Source organism: Mauremys mutica, chromosome 6 (assembly GCF_020497125.1).
Source record: "Mauremys mutica isolate MM-2020 ecotype Southern chromosome 6, ASM2049712v1, whole genome shotgun sequence".
In the NCBI taxonomy this organism is placed as follows: Eukaryota; Metazoa; Chordata; order Testudines; family Geoemydidae; genus Mauremys; species Mauremys mutica.
Genome location: NC_059077.1, coordinates 23582260 through 23595363, shown reverse-complemented (window position 1 = coordinate 23595363; position 13104 = coordinate 23582260). Strand labels below are relative to the sequence as shown.

The window sequence follows — 13104 nt, the reverse complement described above, 5'->3', positions numbered from 1 at the left end:
AAAGTCCCAAATATCGGGACTGTCCCCATAAAATCGGGACATCTGGTCACCCTAGATGTTCATGAAACCAAATTGGCAGCTTCTTATTCCTTGTGTTCTTTTATGTAGGAACTCTAGTCTGATGTGCCTTTTTTATATTAGTGTGTCCTTTTTTAGGTTTCTCAGCCTTCTTCAGCACTAGTAATTCCTCCCAATGCACTCTACTAACTAAGGGCCTGATTCTCCTCTGTTACACTAATTTAAATCAGGAGTAACTAAGTGTTGCAGTGGTGTAAAAGTTGTGCAGGTGAGAGGAGAACTGGGCTCTTTAAATCTTAATTTACTAAATCTTGCTTTCCTCAAATCTAACACCCTTGTGCTACTGTAGCCTATGAAAACTATATATTACTATGTGGAATTTAAGTAGCTTGTCATAGCTAAGAATAACAGAGAAGCCTGGAATCAATCACACTTCTTTATTAACAAAATCATGATTCAAGATGGATTCTGCTCTGGCTGGATTTTTTACATTGTGCATCATGAAGTAGGTAACTCAGAAACCTTTCTGATGCAGACTTGGCTGAATTTATTAAACACAACATTTTGGTGTGATTTAAAATCCCTCAAAAGTGCAATGTCTTAAAGCTTTGGATGCCTGGAGAGTTGGTTCAATAACTTTTCAGTCTTGTTCTGTCTGCATCCTTGGGATCTGTAGCAGAAATTCCGAATATTGTTTCTCCTTCACTTTCATTCCTTATGTTAAGTAAAATATTTCACTACCCTCTTTAATATTAAATTTCTCGCTGACTTGGTATATGCTAAGTAACAGTTATTTAATTCTCATCTTCATCCTGTCTTCAGCTGAGTAATCCTTTTTTGTCTGAGGAGCTTCATTGATTTCATCTATACTCTTCAAGTGAATAGGATCTGAGCTTGCATCTTTACCAGCCAAGAAGTCCTTAGAGTTGTATTCTCTTGTATTCCACAAAGATATACTCCACCTAAAGATGTGCATATCGCCAATCTACCCCACTGAAGCAGCCTTTTCCCAGGAGCACCTTCCTGGTTCTTGCTAACTCTCCCTTGAACACAATTTCTCTCCTTTTCTCTGCTTGCTTTTCTGGGGCTAGTCCTCTAAATTTGGCAGAGACAAGCAACTGCAGCCCTAAAGCAGCTGGTTGCAGCCCAGTGCATCTTCGTTCCAGCTGATTAAGTATCAGTTATGTTGTCCTTCACTTTCCTTTTCTTGTTGCTGAGAAGATGCATATTCTCACATGATTCATCCCCAATCTATCAGAACCACTTGACTGCAAACTTCTAGATAGGGAGCCACTGGAGGAAATTTGCAGACACGCTGGTAGAGCTGGTTGAATTATTTCTTGTGAATACTTTTAGTTGACAAGTTTAGTCTTTTTCTATTTGTGAATAGATCATGACTTGCAACATTTGTGTTCATTACTTGAAATTGTTTGCCTATGGATTTCTCACTGTATTCATATGATTATTTGGTATTTGAAGTTGCTCAAGCTTTATAATGGATCACCTGAGTCATATGGTATTAGTTCTGGTCCATGATTGGATCTACAGAACTTTCACTCAACTCCTTTCCTGATAAATTTTAACTAAAAAATTTAAACTGCAAACCCAAACTTTATCTGTCACCCACAATGGCACGAACAAAACTTCAGCCTCCTTATGGCAGAGAGGGTGCAAGTATGGCTAAATGAAAAGATGGGTCAGAATTTGCAAAGAGGCTTACAAATTTCTCACTAGTCACCCATTTCTACACAAGCAATGCAAAGCTCAAGCCTGTAAACTGAAGCTTTTTCAGCTCGTAGGATTTCTGACAAACCTAAGGGAAAGATTCTCATTTCTCTCTCAGATGTCTCATTAATGCAACAGGACCCAAATTACTGTAAATTTGTGCAGTTTCATGTCACTGTAAAATAAAAAGGAGTTGACACTTTGGTATGGAAAGAACTTTTGAAGTATTTTATGTTGAAAGAATATTGGATTGATTTCTTTAAAAAAAATTGTTATACACTCTAGGGCAGGCATAGTAATTTCTAGCTGATAAAGGTGATTTTTAAAAACAAATTAATTGCTGGATTTCTACACTCCAAAGTACCTTCTAACCTTGTAAAACTGTCATGCTCCGGACATTTTGCACACTGAAGAAAATCACTGTTTTGCCTGGAGCAAGGAACATAAATGTTGCAACACTGACTCCTCCTCTAATGGGCTGAGAATGTACAAGTACATAGTTATATTGCTCAGAGCCGACAGACTGAATGTCTTGGGAGCCAACGCTGTAAACATTAGAGATTTTTCTGAATCTTGTTTTGTACTGGGGGGGTGAGGGGGATTTTTTCTTTCTCTGGATTGATTGAAGTTGTTTAACTGTGTTACCAATGCTGGATTTTCATATCCTTGTTCAGGAAGTGTTCCCGAACTGACATGGATCAACCCAGACTTCATTACCAGGCAAAAGTGAGTACTGTGGCTAAACCTGTTCCTGCAGTGTGTTTACCTAGGCATATAAGGACGTTCGTCATTGTATAAAGATTGATTGGTAGATTTTTGTAAATGTTATTAGGCTATTAAAAATAATCAGAAACCAGCTAAACCTAATACAATGTGTTAGATACTGTGTAACTAACAGCTTATGGAAAAAAACCTATATTGTTTTGGTGTCAACTGTCAGCCAGGTGACAACTGTTTCCTATGAATTGCTAATAATAGCCTGGACAGAGAGATTATACTTTAAAAGGATACTTAGACTTGCACTCTTTTAATTAAGTGTTGAAATAATCTTACATGATTTCCCTAATGTACATCCACACTGATGTGCTTTGACACCCCGAGTGTTTCTCAGAAGATGGTTGATTGGGATCAGACTAAGTGTTTGACATCTCAGCATTCACTGACACTGGCATCGGGTGGAAGGGAAGCACAGAAACATGAGAACAGCTAACTGAGCTGCGGAGGAGAAAGGGAGCTGTGATGACTTATAGTTCTTGATTTCAAGAATTCAGTGATCCCTTCCTGCATCCTGCGGAAGCCTGGTGCCATCTCTAACTCGTTTTCAGTATTCTGGGTATCCTGTAGGATCTGTTTGGTTGTGGGTTTGTTTGTTTTTTGGTGGGGTGGGGTGGGAGGGGCAGCATTTCTTTGCTGTCACTTTGCTGTAGGTGGGCCAGCCTGACAAACAGTATGGATCCCTTTTCTTTCTCTCCTACATCAAGCCTCCCTCTCACTGAAGCCCTGCACTGCAGATACCTATCTTTTATTTTGTCTTAAGAGATGGGTCACTGTTGTTGAACTGCTAGGAACTTCCTTTCCTAAAGGCAAATGAGTGGACTGCCTCTGCAGTATGAACAAGTCTAAGCAGGGAGTGATGCCTGACGTACGTGTGTGTGTATAGCAAGTGCTGTCGTTTACTGCATGTTCTATGTTGGCACTGCTGTCTGCTAAAACTGATATTTAATTATGCTGTGGGCTGTCTATCTCTGATTAAATGCCCTAGATAAACAACCTGGCGGGAGGATTAGCAACAGCTCACATGCAGCTGTGCGTATGTGGCAAGCAGACCTTGAAGGGAAGGGGAACCTGGATGAATACAGGTTGTATAGATTAAAGTTAGTCCAGGGCAAACATGAAAAGAATTGGTGTTTGACGGTGGGGTAGTAATTCAGAGTCTAGATTCATGTCTGCAACGTGTCTGTGGTTATTTGGTCTAGAAATTGGATGAGGTCATCAGAATAAGCTTTCTTGTGAGAACTGAGTACTATGAAATAGGGGACATCTTTGTCTTGTGGACTAAGCACAGAGCTGGAATTCAGGCCTCCAAGTTTCCTAGCCTAGCTCAGCCACAGACTCCTTGTAACCTTGAGCATGTCACTTAGGCCTGCATTTGTAAAAGTTGCCACTGGTTTTGGGTGCCTCCTTTTTCTGGTGTCTAGTTTGAGACCTTCGTTAGAGTTGGTGAGCTCCCACTGGCTTCAGCTGGAGTTGTTCAGCACTACTAAAAGTCAGACTTATCTGTCTCAGTTTGGGCACCCAAATGCTTAGACACCCCCAAACTAGTAGCAACTTCTGAAAATTTTGGCACTGATTCAGAGGCTGTGGGAACTCGGCACCTCTGAAAACCAGAGATGAATTCTTGGCCAGCTGAAGTCCAAGGGAGTTTTGTCTCTGACTTCAAGTGGGGGCAGGATTTGAGGCTGACTTTCCCTAGGCTGACTTTTTTTTTTCTCCTCAGTGTTTACACAGAGGTTAATTACATAATATAAATAAATACATATGCTATGTATTACTTCATGGTCTCAGCTGGGTTGGAGACACTGATAGTTTTCGTCAAAATATTTTGATACTTCTACACCCTCAATGTTACAAAGCTTTAAATATGCTAATTTAGTTTTTTTTTTTTTAAACTAACTAAACTTTGTAACCCTCAGGAAGGATCTGGTTTTGATCTCTTCCCCCTACCCCCTAGCCTCACCCCATGCTCTTGCTAGGCAGAGCCCTTCTCGAAGGATCTATTCTGTTCCCTAGCAATCTTTAGCCTTTCTTTTGGCTGTAACTTCCAGGCCTCTGTTTAATAAAGCACTGTTTGCTGCATCACTTACTACTGATGAAACAAGAACCAAGTTTTACCCTGAATTATGTCCCATTGCTCTTGAAACCAGTAAGGATGTATGTCAGTGTAGAATCTGGCCCTATAGCTGTTGCTGTATTAGGGACACGGCTTTATTTGGGTTACTTTTAAGTAGAAGATTAAACCCTTCATAGTGTAACCCTTTTGGCGGGAGGAGTCAGCAACAGCAAAGACCAGGTTCAGTATCTGAGTTCCTCTTAATACAGAACAGAACCAGCTTGAGCCCTCACCCGCTAATCAGGGAAAATTTAACCATCACCCCGGGTGCCTATAAAAGATACTTCCCCACTAGCAAGCACTAACTCTCTCTATAACAAAAGAGAACTTATTAAAAGGGAGAGGGAATCTAACATTAATTTGGGAACACACCTCAACCACAATTCAAAAGCATGGGTGGTGTCCTTTCATGATGCATTGTAGAAAACTGAGGTAAAGTCCAGCAAACAAATAGCCCTTTAACACACCACTTCCATCTCCCTCTGCTGCACCATACTCTCAGTTGGTTGTCGCTGATCAGCAAAGACCCGGAGTTCAGAGATGTATTCATACTGGTCCACCTCCCACCCCTAAAAGATAATGGGAGTAAGAATCAAGCAATGCTTCCTGTACTATTTCTACAACTTGCTTGCTGCTACTATCCCTATCACCTGCTTAACAGGTGAGCTTCAGTTTAGAGTGACACCCTGAGTGAGGGTATGCTAAGCACAGTTCTGCTGCCTTTTACTCATACACGAAGGATAACAGCATTTCATTGTCCCGCCATTCAAAAGTGAATTGTAACCCAAACTAGCCAAAATTGATCATTTTGGCAAAGCAGCTCTGTCTGCTGAACACCTGGGCAGAGTAGGTGTCTATGCATATAAAGTCTGCTCCTGAAGTCTTTTTTCCCCCAGTGTGTCAATAGATGTCAGGGGAGAGCTCATTCACACCCTGCTTACAATAGGGTTGAGTGTGTATCAGACACAGGGACAGACCAGGCAGAGAACCAAAGTTATGTGGATGAGATGTAGTTACTAATGACATCTATACTAGATTACCAAGACAGTGCAAGATAAGCACATTGGGGGCCTGAGCTTGGAGAAAGGCAATATAAATGGAGTGAGTCACTTCTTCCTTAAAGTTTAGAAAAAAGTTTATACTAGTTCTGAGGTCACATAATGGGATTTGGCGGGGGTGCAGTTTTGTTCAGTTACTATTTTTTGAGAAACTTTCTAGTTTCCTGTGTGATAGTTGGCACTTGTTGTAAGTAGGGCTGTCAATTAATCGAAGTTAACTCATGTGATTAACTGAAAAAAAAAAGTAATCACGATTTAAAAAAATTAATCAGTTTTAATCGCTCTGTTAATAGAATACAAATTGAATTTATTAAATATTTTTGATGTTTTTCTACATTTTCAACTAGATTGATTTCAGTTACAACACAGAATACAAAGTGTACAGTGCTCACTTTATATTTTTATTACAAATATTTGCACTGTAAAAATGATAACAGAAATATTTTTCAATTCACCTCATACAAGTACTGTAGTGCAATCTCTTTATCATGACAGTGCAACTTACAAATGGAGATTTTTTTTTATTTCTTTTTATTTTTTTGGTTACGTAACTGCACTCAAAACCAAAACAATGTAAAACTTTAGTCTACAAGTACCCTCAGTCCTACTTCTTGTTCTGCCAAACGCTAAATGAATAAGTTTTTGGTTACATTTACAGGAGATAATGCTGCCTGCTTCTTATTTACAATGTCACCTCAAAGTGAGAACAGTCATTCTCATGGCACTGTTGTAGCCGGCATTGCAAGGTATTTACATGCCAGATATGCTAAATATTTCATTCTCCCCTTCATGCTTTAGCCACCATTCCAGAGGACTTGCTTCCATGCTGATGACGCCTGTTAAAAAAATTAATAATGCGTTAATTCAATTTGTGACTGAACTCCGTGGGGGAGAATTGTATGTCTCCTGCTCTGTGTTTTACCAGCATTCTGCCATATATTTCATGTTATAGCAGTCTCGGATGATGATCCAGCATGTTGTTCGTTTTAAGAACATTTTCACTGCAGATTTGGCAAAATGCAAAGAAGGTACCAATGCGAGCTACAGCACTTGAGCCAAGATTTAAGAATCTGAAGCGTCTTCCAAAATCTGACTGGGAAGGGGTGTGGAGCATGCTTTCAGAAGTTTTAAAGGAGCAACATTCCGATGCGGAAACTACAGAACCCGAACCACCAAAAAAGTTTTACATTGTTTTATTTTGGAATGTAGTTATTTTTGTACATAATTCTATATTTCTAAGTTCAACATTCATGATAAAGAGATTGCACTACAGTACTTGTATTAAGTGAATTGAAAAATACAATCTTTTATTTTTACAATGCAAATATTTATAATAAAAATAAATTGAGCATTGTACATTTTGTATTGTTTTTGTAATTGAAATCAATATATTTGAAAATTTGGAAAACATCCAAAAATATTTATATAAATAATCTATTTAACAGCATGATTAATTATTTTAATCACTTGACAGCCCTAGTTGAAAGCATCACCTAGTAGTTAGAGGGTCAATCCCTTCTTAGGCCTTGTCTATACTACACAGTTTTGTTAACACAAGTTATGCTAAAAATAAAAAAATGGTATAATTACATTGCTTGTGCATGTTCACACAATGTTCCTTCTGTCAATGCAGTTCATCCACAGTTGGCGCTCTAGTATAGACAGTGAGAGCAGTGCACTGTGGGTAGCTATCCCACTGCAGCTAGAAGTTGTGGGAAGTTAGTGTGGATCACAGTGCAGCATGGATGTGGGCTCAAGGTCCCATGATGCAGTTTTTTCCATCCCATCATTCCTTTGCTTCTGACTGCATTTCATGGCATTTTTCAATGGCCCCTGTTTACTGTGCACCCACCAACTGTCTGAAAGGATGGATCCTGCACTGCTCTCATCTGTTGTGGTCACTGTTATAATCACATCACAGATGGTCATGCAGTATATCATGAGCTCCCAGTCTAAACAGGAATCAGAGTTGCCTGACCTGCTGTGTGCCATGAAAAGAAACAATACCAGATTACTTTTGGCATTCACGGAGCAGCTGCACAAAGGGGACCGTCACTTTTGGGCTCGGGGAAACAAGCACAGAGTGATGCGATTGCATTGTTATGCAGGTCTGGGATTACGAGCAGTGGGTGCAAAACTTTTGGATGCATAAAGTCACCTTCCTGGAACAGCATGTGGAGTTCGCCACAGCATTGCGGCGCAAGGACACCAAACTCAGAGCTGCCCTCTCCGTGGAGAAGTGCGTGGCGATCTCTATGTGGAAGCTGGTGACTCCAGGCTGCTACCAGTCAGTCGCAAATCCGTTTGGAGTCAAAGTCCACCGTTGGGGCTGCGCTAACACAAGTGTGCAGGGCCATTAATTTCATTCTGCTACGAAGGACTGTGATTTTTGGCAATGTGCATGAAATAGTGGATGGCTTTGCGGCAATCAGATTCCCTAATTGTGGTGGGTCGATAGCTACATGCATATCCCAATTTTGGCTTCAAACCATCTTGTGACAGAATACATCAGTAGAAAGGGGTACTTCTCTATGGTATTGCAGAATATTCCAGTGAGGATGTTGAAATGCCCATAATGATCCTGGGAGACCCAGCTTACCCCTTACTCCCATGGAAGTGGTAGGTCTTTGATGCAGCACCAGAGCAATAGTTTGCCTCCCTTGTGTTCTGGTACACCTGCATCAGCTCCTTTATCTTTGTACAGTACTGATGTGTGTCCCATTCTTAGCCCTTATCCAACATGTCATGAGAAATCTGACCATAGGTATCAAAGTTCCTACTGCTGGAACAGAGCTGGGACTGCAAAGCCTCCTCTCCCCACAGTGCCAGCAGATCCAACAATTCAGGTGTGCTCCAAGTGGGAGAGTGTTTGTTTGCTGTGAGGAGACACCATGGTCCGCTGGGAAGATGTGATCTGAGCTGTCCATGCCAAGCAAACAGGAAGTGGAACTTCAAAAATTCCCAGGTGTTTAAAGGGGGAGGGGCAGATGCCTGTGTACCAGAGTGCAGGGCAGTGGAGTTCAAACTGCTGACCAGAATGGTCAGGATGGGCATTGTGGGACACCTCCTGGAGGCCATTTATAACAACATAACCCAGCCCAGTGTCTACACTAATATTTTGTCAATATAACTTTTGCCACAAAAAGCTCTACACCTCTTATGAAAGTGGTTTTATTTTGTTGGCAAAGCAGGAGAGTTTTGTCAGAGAAAGGAGCATTGCAGTGTGTACACCTCCGAAACCTGTCTTTTGTTGACAAAACTGTGTAGTGTAGACAAGGCCTACATATGGAGGGCGGCTGATAGGGGAGCCCAGGTCCTCCCACTCCATCAGGTTGCTGCACAGGGCCCTGCAAGGGATACTGAAGGTCTGGTACTCCGGAGCGCCTTAAGGCTGCCCTCCCTTGTCCACTTCCTACCACCCACTCTAATCTAAAGTTTTGCAGTCTGTAGCAAAAAGGTAATGGAAAAAGCTACTAACTGCACCTTCAGTTTATCTGGGCCCAGCAGGTAAGTGCCTCTTCTCCAAGAGAGGCTTCTGCAACATCCCTTTTCAGGTGCTCCCAGTGCAGGCCCGTGTCCCTGCCTTTGCAGCCCCCTTTTGAACTGCCTGGCTTCCCTCTTAAGTTCCACCTCTATCTGGAGCATGTTCTGCAGGTGTGTCTAGCGGAGGTTATCTGGACCCAGAGTTGCTCTTTAACCCTTCAGTTCTAATGCAGTGTTTATTCACCCCATCACATATCCCCATGAAAATGCTGAATAGAGAAAAGCAGTAGTTTAACATAGCTCTAGTTTTTAGCAGTGACAAGGAGGATGAACTCTACAGAGGAAATAAGAAGGGAGCAGAAATGTTTGAGAATACATATCACAATGTGACTTTTATCAGGAAAGAGGATGGAAACCAGGAAATTGCCAACAGAATTAGTTTGCTTTGCCTTGCGACTGTAATAACTTACCCTGAAGTAGATATAGACCTGAGCCACAGAATTCAGGTGTAGCTGGTGCTTGCATCTGGGGGTGTGGTTCCAACCAATATTTTGATAATGAATTCTGGCAAACACACAGCGATCAGGGGATCTTTCCTAAAAGATTGTTTAAGTAAATAAAACGTTATGATGGGGCTTTTTTTTATTCTTTAGCAAAATGTTCAGAGCTTTGCACTATTGTTTGACTTTGAAAGTTTGATATTAAAATACATTAGAACAGATTCTTTTTCTCACTCTTGATTTAACAGAGAGCAGAATCTGTATCTCCATAATTCCCTTCATTCCCTTTTTGGCACATCTTTTGGAAAGAATCTGACACTGGCAATATCCATTTGTCAAGACAAGTGACTAAACAGATTTTGAATGTTTATTTCAGCAATTTTATTGCACCTAACAGTTGGTGGGTGTTTGTTATTACTGTATTCATAACACAATCTCAGGATCCTCAATATATAGTTTTGGTCTTTTGATCAAATATATTTAAGAGCTTTTAAAAGAGAAATAAAGTAAAGAGGATTTTAAGTAGAGTAAATATCATTGGCTTGTTGGTTTTGTTTCCCAATTAGCAAAGCTCTCTGATTTTATTGCACTTAATCTGGATCCACTAGTCCACTCCCAGAGATCTGAGATTGATACATAATGACTGAACGTCACTACAGTTTATCAGCTTTAAAAGCAGCAGATCAGATGTGCTGGTACCTCCAGCTGGTAGAGAGGGGGAAGATTCCATCCCTAAACACTGAAGAGTTCCCCTCTGAAAAATCTGTTTACTCAGGTTTTGTGGAGGAGACCAGGATTTGTCCCTTAATAATTATTGTTTATAAAAACTCTAGCTTAATGCCTAGCACTCTACCATTTCAGTAAGGCTAACTGCTAAAACTGACAGAATAATTTCTGTATTTTAATTCTATTTCTAGCCTTAATGGTATGAATTTTGTGTAATACAGGAGGTCAGACTAAATGATTACAATGGTCCTGTCTGGCCTTGGAATCTGTGAATACAGTTTTCTGCAGTTGCTGTGCTGACAAGTTTTTGTATAGAGGTGGTGCCCAATATGAATTGGACTCTTTGCATCATACTAGGCAATGGATTTTAATGTCATATTCATGGCAGAATAATGTACAATTCCAGAACACAGAAAGCTAATATTTCCATTCACTTCACCATTATGGCTTTTCGCAATATGATACAATGTACTAATAGCGTTGCACTTTTGACAAAATTGAAACATGACATCAGGATTTCCTCTTGTAATTAGAGAAGTGTTATAGTGTGAGTGACCGGACTGCTATCCTGAGCTTGCAGAAATGAATCATACAAATGTAGGGCTGGAAGAGTCCTCAGGAGGTCATCTAGCCCATCCCTTTGCACTGAGGCAGGACCATGTATATCTAGACCAACCTTGTAAGTAACCTGTCCCAGTGTTTAACTACCCTTATATTTGGAAAGTGTTTTTTCCCCCCTGATATCTGACCTGAATATCCCTTGCTGAGAATTAGGCTACTTACTTTTTGTCCGACCCTCAGTGGACATGTCAGCAGACTGGGTCATAGGTGGTCATGCCTAGTGGTCAGAGCAGGAGTCAGGTCTAGTGGTCTAGCTCCACAATAAATTCAATGGAAATGGTATCCCATGGTGGAGGTGGAATGGGCATAGGCTGGAAAAGGATGAGCAGGAGCACTTGGTCTGGGCACACAGGTCAAAGTATCTTACGCACTTCTTAACTGAGGTGTGCAAGCCTGGCCACCAGAAACTCCTTGTGATTAGGCTCCAAGTCTTGCGGTGGCCAGAGTGCCCTTCAAAGGGGGGTGTCACAGCATAACTTAAGAACCTGCCACCTTTGTTGCCCTTTCAGGACATAGATACACTCCTTATAGTAGAGGACCCTGAACCTGGGGGCCGGTGGGGCATCGGCATTCTCCAGAGTTTGGTTGATCTGAGCAGCAAAGGGATCATTGGGTAACAAGATATGAACTGACTCCCTTAGGCCGTTGTCTACTGTGCCACTGATGAAATTGAAAGCTTTAGAATCATAGAGGGAGTTTTCTCATCCAATTCCAGGTATTCAGCCTTACAGGACAGGGTGTCAGCCTTCCCACTTCTTGTTCCTGGGTGGTAGGTGCCTATGAAGTCAAACTGGCAAAGAAGAGGGACCAGCAGATCTGTTGATGGTTGAGGTGTCTGGCTTTTCAAAGGTATTCCAGGTTCTTGTGGTCTGTGAGCACTTGGGCAAGGAACCTGGCCCCCCTCTAGTAGGTACCACCATTTCTCAAATGCTGTCATGATAGCTAAGCGTTTCTTATGACATGTATCATAATTCTTCTGAGCTGAGGCTAGCCTGTGAGAGTAATAGGCACCTGGGTGAAGTCAACCAACAGGACTTACCAGTTTGGACAGTACTGCACCCAGGGCAAACTTGGATGCATCTGCCTCCATGGTGAATGGTTTAACAGGGTCTGGGTGTACCAAGATGGATGCTATAGTGAATTTCTCTTTTAGCTGATCAAAGGTGGTTTGGGCTTCCAAGGACCAGGTGAACCAGACTCCTTTTTGCAGATGGGCGGTCAGAGGAAAAATTAGACTAGAAAAATCCCTCCATGAACTTCTGGTAGAAGTTAGTGAAGCCGAAGAACTGTTGGCTCTGGTGGGTGTCCTTTGGTGCATCCCATTCAGAGATGGCCATCACCTTGTGTGGGACCATGGTTAGTCCCTTAGGGGAGATAATGTAACCAAGGAATTCTATTGCATCCTGGTCAATCTTGTATTTTTCGGGCTTTGCGTATAGAGGGTGTTGTATAGAGTCTTTCTAGGACACTGCAGACCTGTTGATCATGAGAAGTCTGATTTGTTAGAAATGATAAGGGTGTTTGTTAGAGAGCTTATTCTTTCACTCTCACACTTCCCTGGTCCTTCTCGCATGAACAGAGAGCAACAATACCTGAAGTCCAAAGGTGCAAACAATTCGATGTTTATTGGGGTGAACTTCCAGCAAGCTTAAATTCAAGTTCCTCTTTCCTTATTTTCGAATCCCAACTTACTTCCTGTTTGCCCCTAATTTATATTATAATAATCTCAGCTATACCTTAACCAATCATTCTACTAAAATTTACCTAACCAATCCTAACGTATTGTAACATGATTAGCTAACCAATTATATCCCACCACCTTAATTAGTTTACACCCAGCAAAATTAATTATACAGCAGACAGAAACAATCACAGAACCAGACAGAGACCATGCAAATAAACATACAAAACAACACAGAAGTGAGGATTTCACAACTACATCTATACAGACATAAGGGTTCTCCAGCTGTGTCTATTGATAAGAGAGTTCTTACCAGACAGAAAACTATCAAACTAAATTTCCTTGTACATGTTTTAGGCTCCTCCTTTTCTCTGGAGGTGATAGATCAGATCACCTTCCTAA

The 13104-nt window shown here is 41.2% G+C and overlaps 1 protein-coding gene across 9 annotated transcripts in view; it reads left to right on the top strand.

The window, feature by feature from the left end:
• The window catches only part of PRLR (prolactin receptor), a 275125-nt gene that overhangs the window by 120504 nt on the left and 141517 nt on the right, over positions 1-13104 (top strand). For 7 of the 9 annotated variants that reach the window (XM_045020949.1, XM_045020951.1, XM_045020947.1 and 4 more), the window contains one exon: positions 2418-2469. The exons of 1 other annotated variant lie outside the window; for it this stretch is intronic. The gene's annotated coding sequence lies outside the window, so the exon portion shown is untranslated. Of the gene's footprint in view, positions 1-2278; positions 2470-13104 lie in introns of those variants that run through there. One more of the 9 variants, XM_045020945.1, reaches the window with a different exon arrangement.